Genomic DNA, 8,278 nt, shown 5'->3' with positions numbered 1-8,278 from the left:
CATGTCCATTATTCTTTTTCTCATACATGTTATGTTTCAGAAGGCACCTTGTGAAAGTTTTTTATATTTTTATTCCTTTGTCAGGAGCTCAACACTGACACACATTAGAATTATTAGGAGAGGTTTTAAAAACACTGATATTCTGGTCCCATCCCTAGATATCCTGATTTAATTGGTCTAAGAGGATCTAGGAATCTGCATTTTAAAAGTGCCACCACACCACACTCCCCAGGGCACTACTGAATCACAGAATAGGTGTCTGTTCTGGTGACAAATCCTCTCCTTTGTGGAGTGCAAATGGGGCAGGCCCTTGTCAATGGAGTAATCAGCTGGCAGCCTGGATCTGCGAGGCACTTTAGAGGTGTTCTGTGCAAAGACCAGCATATTTTGGCTGATGGAAAGTTTCTGTTGTGATAAGAAGAAACCACCCTCCTGTGGGAGGCTTGGAGGTCCATTCCCCACCCTACAGGCTACTCAGATCTCAGCTTGGTAGTTGTCCAGGCAACTCAGAGTGTCATGACAAGACTATTTTCAAACATTTATGGTCAGGTTACAAGAACTTATAATTAAAAAAAAAGTAGAGGTAGAATTAAAAATAGATACTAATGTAGACAGGATCCTGCTAAGCAAAGATATGGGTTACTGAGATTTAATGGATTTATTAGGTCCTAAGATTTTAAAATATGATAATGGTTATTTGCTATTGTTAGAAAGAAAACCTATGCAAAAATATCAAAGTTTAAAATGTAGAGAGTAGGGGCACTTGGGTGGCCAAGTTGGTTAAGCATCGACTCTTGATTTTGGTTCAGGTCATGGTCTCAGGGTCATGAGATTGAGTCCTCTGTCATTGGGCTCTGCCCTCAGCTGGGAGTCTGATGGAGATTCTCTCCCTCTACCCCTCCCCTGTCCGTGCTTCTCTCTCTCTTTCTTTTTCTCTCTCTCAAATAAATAAATCTTTTAAAAAAATTTTAAAAATTAAATATAGAGAATAGTAGGTTATTGAAATAAATTTATCCTATGAATTTAAAGATAAACCTTATTATAATTACCACTTACACAAATAATGAGGCTGTTTTAATAAACCTAAACTTGAGTGTTGTGGTCTTATTTTGGTCTTAACAACCTTTATATTTCTATAGTTAATTAAGTTGCACAAAACCCAAATAATAATTCACAAGTTGAAGAGTTGAAAATGGTTAAGACTTTTCAATGGCTTATCTTGTAATCTGAAATTACCCTTTCATTTTTTTTTCTTTTTTTTATTATTATGTTATGTTAATCACCATACATTACATCATTAGTTTTAGATGAAGTGTTCCATGATTCATTGTTTGCGTATAACACCCAGTGTTCCATGCAGAATGTGCCCTATTTAATACCCATCACCAGGCTAACCCATCCTCCCACCCCCCTCCCCTCTAGAACCCTCAGTTTGTTTTTCAGAGTCCGTCGTCTCTCATGGTTTTTCTCCCCCTCCGATTTCCCCCCTTCATTCTTCCCCTCCTGCTATCTTCTTTTATTTTTTTTAACATATAATGTATTATTTGTTTCAGAGGTACAGGTCTGTGAGTCAACAGTCTTGCACAATTCACAGCGCTCACCATAGCACATACCCTCCCCAATGTCTATCACCCAGCCACCCCATCCCTCCCACCCCCCACCACTCCAGCAACCCTCAGTTTGTCTCCTGCGATTAAGAATTCCTCATATCAGTGAGGTCATATGATACATGTCTTTCTCTGATTGACTTATTTCACTCAGCATAACACCCTCCAGTTCCATACACGCCATTGCAAATGGCAAGGTCTCATTCCTTTTGATGGCTGCATAATATTCCATTGTATATATTACCACATCTTCTTTATCCATTCATCTGTCGATGGACATCTTGGTTCTTTCCACAGTTGGGCTATTGTGGGCATTGCTGCTATAAACATCGAGGTGCACGTACCCCTTCGGATCCTACATTTGTATCCTTGGGGTAAATACCCAGTAGTGCAATTGCCTTTCATTTTAAAGGTAATAACAAGAGATTCTAAATTTGGAGATCAGAATGAAATGTTTATTAAGTAACATAGATTATTATAATAGAATTGCCAAATTAGTTAAAATTTAATATGAAACAGAATTCTATGTGTATATTACTTATTTTGTAATTTAAAATAACAAAATTAAATATACCAAGTACTACTATTGATATACAGTAGTTTGTTACTGTGCTACATGATATTATTCCTTATTTATAATACATGGAAAGGGTAATTGAATAATTTATTTCCACAAACTGTCATTACATAACATTCACTGCTCTTTCTTAATTAATAGAACAATATATATTTGTTGTATATGCAAGGGACTACTACCCAGAAATAAAAAAGAATGATATGCAGACATACATTCCAACATGTATAAATTGCAAAAGAATTATGCTAACTGAAAGAATCCAAAAACATAATTCTGCATAAAGTATGATTCCATTCATATGAAATTCTAGAAAAGGTAGAGCCACAATGACAGAAAGCAGATCAGTGATTACCAGAAGTCAGAGCCGGATGGATGGAGGGAATTATTGTAAAATGACAAATGGAAATTTTTGGGTGATGGAACTGCTCTATGTCGTGATTGTGGTGGTGGTTGCATGACCGTGTGTCAGAATTAGTTGAATTGTACAATTAAAATCAGTGAATTTTAATGTATATAAATTGTGCCTCAGTAATACAGTTGTTCAAATTAAAAAATAAATTTTGATTTCTACAATTATGAATGAAATGGAAGATTAATCATATTAATTAGAATTTAATATTTTTTAATGAATTGTTTTGTCATCTCTTTTGTCTGGACACTTTTCTTAATTATTTGAAAGAGTGACATTAAAAATTATTTAGATTATTAGCTTTCTTGCTCAGTAAATATAGGATATACCTCTTAAAGATGTTTCTTATAAAATGATTATGTGGTCAGATATATTACTTTCATGCATTATTCTCTTGCTTTTATTCTTTAGTTTTTTAAAATTCTGATTCTTTTATAATGCCTGCTTTTTTTTTAACTTGTCTCTATGGCTGCCAGATTTAGAAAATAAAAATATAAGACACTGTTAAATTAAATCTTCAGATAAAAAGCTGGTAATTTTTAGAGATTTTGCATAGGATATATTATATTGAAAACTTCTCTTGATTTTCAGAAATTCTAATTAAATTGTGTGTACTGTATTTTATCAGGCAAATCTATTTCTATTTTATTTTGGAATTATTTGCTTGGTCTTTGAGAAATGTGGATCTAATGATTTTTTTCTGAAAATATTTGACCAAATGTGCCACCAATTACAGTTTTTAATAATAACTCTCTACTGATTTAAATTCCAACTTTATCAAAAAAACACTTCAGTGTCTTTAATGGCTATTTTTTTGTTTCTGCATTTTGTTACTCTTTGTTCAAAACAAATTCTTTTATGTTTTAAAATATCTCAAAAATTATAATGCTGGAATAGCTTTGAATATATGCGTTAACTTGAAAAAACAGCATCAATATTGAATTGCATATGAAAGGATGAAGGTTTTTTTTTTATATATTTATTCAATTCTCCTTTATAATTCTTTTAAAATTTATTGATTCTTATATTCTGTAAATCAATGATCATTTTAAGTTTATTCCAATGTTTTTGAATGCTCTGATTTTTGTATGACTATTTTCAGTGTAATAGTATTATAAGTATGTAAGAAAACTATTTCTTACATATAACAGTTTGAATTTTATAGCTTTAGAGGTTTCTTTTTTTACCTTATTTTTCTCATGGAAAAATTATGCTCCATTTTTTTTGGTTTGTTTTAGAATTGCACACAGTATTTTCTTATAATATTATCTAGATACTTTGAATTTATATGTACTCATGTTATGTCATTTTTCATTGACTTTTGAATATTATTTGTCTAATTTATTACTTAACAAAGACATAGCCCTTGGAGTTACTTACTCATTTTATTGTTTCACTGCTTTTATAATTCATTAGTTTCTGTGTTTAACTTGATTGCTCATCTTCTTTTGTTTCCCAAAAGCTTTGTTTTTCAGAGTTTCTGATTTTCAGAGTTTACAGAAATTTTCTCTAAGGTCAACCATATGATAATTTATTATAAATGCTTAATGATATATAAAAAGCTTTATCCTTTCATTAGAAGGTGAAAATTTGAAATATAATTATTATATCATCTTTAACATTTAATTATTTAACTTAATTTATCTGTCTTTGATACTGAGGAAACAGTATTAAAATTTTTGATGTTTTCTATGAGTTAAATGACTCACATATGTTAATTACATATAACTATCCTTTATCATAACTTTTGTTTCTCAAGTAATAAAAGTTCCATTTAGTAGATTCATTTCAGAGTCTACTTTGATTTATATTTTGATTTCTGCTTTTTTTAAAAAACCTTTGGCTTGTGTAGATTTTATTCTGTTTTTACTTAATTCTTTTGATCTTTGTGGAAATAGTATTTGTCTAAATTTTGGTGTTGTTTGTTTTAATGACGTATTTAACTAATTTAAATTTATTACCAAAACTCATGATACTTATTGGTTTATTTTCTACTCTATTGCCAGTTTCTTGAGGCCTAGAATTGTGGTTCTTGTCTATATATACTCAAAAACTATAAAACTATAAAAATCCTGGGCGCCTGGGTGGCTCAGTTGGTTAAGTGACTGCCTTCGGCTCAGGTCATGATCCTGGAGTCCCAGGATCGAGTCCTGCATCGGGCTCCCTGCTCAGCAGGGAGTCTGCTTCTCCCTCTCACCCTCCCCCCTCTCATGCTCTCTCTCTCTCATTCTCTCTCTCAAATAAATAAATAAAATCTTAAAAAAAAAAATCCTGATCCAGGGGCGCCTGTCTGGCTCAGTTGGTAGAGCATGCAACTATTGATCTCAGGGTCGTAAGTTCAAGCCCCACATTGGGCGTAGAGCTTGACTTAAAAAAATTAAAAATTCTGATCCGTAGACCGTATTAAATAAATAATTCTCAAATAAATGAATGAGTGACCTTCTATCTCTTCATATTCCATTCCTCAACTTATCCTCAACTTATGCTATGATCTCAATTTAAATGTCAAAATACTCCATTTTAGTCCTCAAAATTCCCAGTTTCACAGTTTTTAATAACAATTAGTTTGTTAAACAAATAATTAATTAAACACATTTCTAGTTGTGTATAAATTCTTAAATTGGTAATGCCAACTTCTCAGAGTGTCTTATAGACTAGTGCAGAAAATTTACTTCTAGAAGAGTAATCTTTAAATTTTTCTAAAATTGTTGACCAAATCACGGGAAACAATGCTTATTTGGAAAAAATAAAGGGATTCGTTACTATTTATCCAGAAAATGATCACTGAGCTGTTGAGAAGAATTTTGAGCAGGTAAATATCTTTTTGACTTAATATACAAAATGTAATCAATTCTGTTAGAAATCAATACTCTGGAAGTTTAGACACATACTTTAATAGACAAGTTATTTTGACCTTCGTTTAAAATTGAATCCTTAAACTAAAATTATTTTCATAGTTGATTATAAGTTTACATGAGTTATGCTAAGAAGTTTATTAAATGTGACTTTTCTAGGCACTTGATTAAAAGAGCAATAGGAGTTAAAGAAATATGAACTGTGGGATATTTTTCAATCGTGCAGTGTCTGGAAATAGACCAATATATTGCCTTGAAGACAGTGAGACCTTAGTGTGCTTTACTATTTTAAACAAAGGACTATGTATCTACATCTGATGTTTTTAATATGTAAAATGAGGATAATATACATACTAAGATAGTATTTCAATTAGTTGTGAGGTGAGAATGAAATTACGAATGTAAAAAAAACTAACATTTTTCTTGGACTTAATAAATATTATGACCAGCATTAAAGTCCAAGTCAGTCCTCAAAGCCTCAGGAAAGAAGGAAGAAATCATGTGTATTTCCACTCACACACACACTCAAATATCCTCAATGAACTGGCACAAAGAGCTCATGGAGAGACAGTGGTCCCCACCACCAGGCCCTTGTGATTCTGCCATGAGTTTAACATTCTGAATAGTGGCCTCCTCATGACTCTGACTTCTGATCTTTAGGGCTAATTTTTCCCTTTACTCTTTAGGGTTGGCCATGAATAACAATGTCTCACTTCTTTTCCGCTTAGTTTAGAGAAAACAGGGAGAAATTAATAAAAAATTTTCAAAAAGACTTTATTGAGGAAATAATACAAAGAAAGGAAAGCTAACACAAAGATTATAAAACAAAACATAAATCTATAATGCTTTCTAAATTCTAATGAGAAAAGGGTTAATGTTGTTTGTAAATTTGAGTTCCATTCATTGCCTTTATGTAATCTGTCTCATGGTCTTTGCAAGAAAATTTTATTTTCATAGGTGTGAATAATTATTGCTATTCATCTCATTTTCACCCCACATATTCTCCTGGAGTGGGCTAATATATGAGTTAATTAGACTGCTGACTACAGTTCACCGTTGAACAACATGGGGGTTGGGGTGCTGACCCCTGGCAGAGTTGAAAATTTGCCTATAACTTTTGACTCCTCAAAAATTTAACACTACTAATAGTCTACTGTTGACCAGAAGCCTTCCCAATTATACATATTTTGTTTTTTATGCATTACATACCGTATTTTTTACAATAAATAGAAAAGAAATTGTTAAGAAAACAAAAGGAAGAAAAATACATTTACAATACTGTATTTATCACGAAAAATTCGTGTATAAATGGATCACATGGTTCAAATCCATGTGCTCAAGAGTCAACTGTTTTTTCAAGATGTCATAGGCCATACTATGTTATTCCTTAGTTCATGTCCAGAGGCTTTTTATTAACTATCTTAGAGTGTATAAATTAGTGCATAAATGATGTATTAATGATGTGTGAAAATACTACTAGTGAATTATGTTTATCTAGAATGAGCAATATTTTGTGCTCTGAATGTGCAAGTTTATTACTCTATTATCTTACCCTTTCTATAATTTACAATTTGTATCCTTTCTAAATCTATATCAAAATCTAAAGGTATCATTTTATACCTGGGCCTTAATAACAGATAATTCATGATTTACATTGAGAATGTTTTAATATAACAACACATCCTCTTCCACCATCCAATTTCAACAAAATAATGGAAACATGAGTATTTGAGAAAAGTGTCCCAGTAATAAAAATGAAAAAAAAAGTTTTTTTCACATGCAATCCCAGGTAAAATTTCCTCTCAGTAAAAAAAATGATAATTTCAAAGCAGAGCTAGAGATATAAAATTAATAATTCCAACAAACAGTGAAGATAATGAATCAGAAGTAATAAAAGTATTTTCCTAGTCATACCTAAGGAATGGTTAGTAGAATGAACATCATATAGTTTATTGTGCATCATAATGTGGGAAAACTTAAAAGTATTTTTAAATGAAGTGATGGTAGTAATTTGAAGGAGATAAAGAAAAATATTTTATAATGAAAGCAAAATGTTTATCATATTTACATGAAATTTAAATATTCTGAAAACATTATGAAATTAATATGCAAGTACTTTGAAACTCTTCCACACCTGAGTTTTTATGGATTTACAAACTATGCTTTTTTATTATCGTCATCTGTGTTCTCTATTTAAACCTCTTTCAAGAACCAAGTTTTTTTTAGTTTTACAAAACTTTTCTCCTAAATTCCTCTGTAGCACAGTGTATTAGAAGTGGATAAGAGCTTTAAAAGACCCTCTCTTAGTAGTCATTGTTTATTGTAGCTCCATTAACTCAGCAACCCACCCTTTTTCCTTAGAATAAGAGTGTAAAATGTTTATTCTGAACCTATTTTATTTTTCATGTGTAAAGTTTGAGACAAAGCAGATTTTCCAGCTTCTGTTGTAATTAGTCTAGGAAAGTAATACAAAGCAGCAACATGTTGGTTGTTATCATGCTCAAATCATTCCTGTGGGGTATTTTGAGAAGGCACAGCTGTTACAGAGAAGAAAATGGAAAAAAGAAAAAAAGTTCTTATGTATATCTTTATTGGGGAGGTAGACAAAGGGTGTTTCCCCCATTATTGCAGAAAGAGTACTTCAAATATGGATGAAGAAGCAGTTTAAGATTAGGTTACTGAGAAGCTTTGTATGCTTTATTCGGAAGGTAGTTTTTAAAATGGCTGAAATTATCTTTCTAAAATGTATTAAAATAGCAATAAGATGTCTTAATTTTAGTTGGGCAATCAGTGTGAATTTATATATATGACGTGTTAATTTTTGACATCC

Source organism: Mirounga angustirostris, unplaced genomic scaffold (genome assembly GCF_029215605.1).
Source record: "Mirounga angustirostris isolate CCGP_5_RB_7025 unplaced genomic scaffold, mMirAng1.0.hap1 SCAF_12, whole genome shotgun sequence".
NCBI lineage: Eukaryota > Metazoa > Chordata > Mammalia > Carnivora > Phocidae > Mirounga > Mirounga angustirostris.
The sequence above is the reverse complement of the archived record's forward strand: the minus strand, read 5'-3'. Positions refer to the sequence as shown.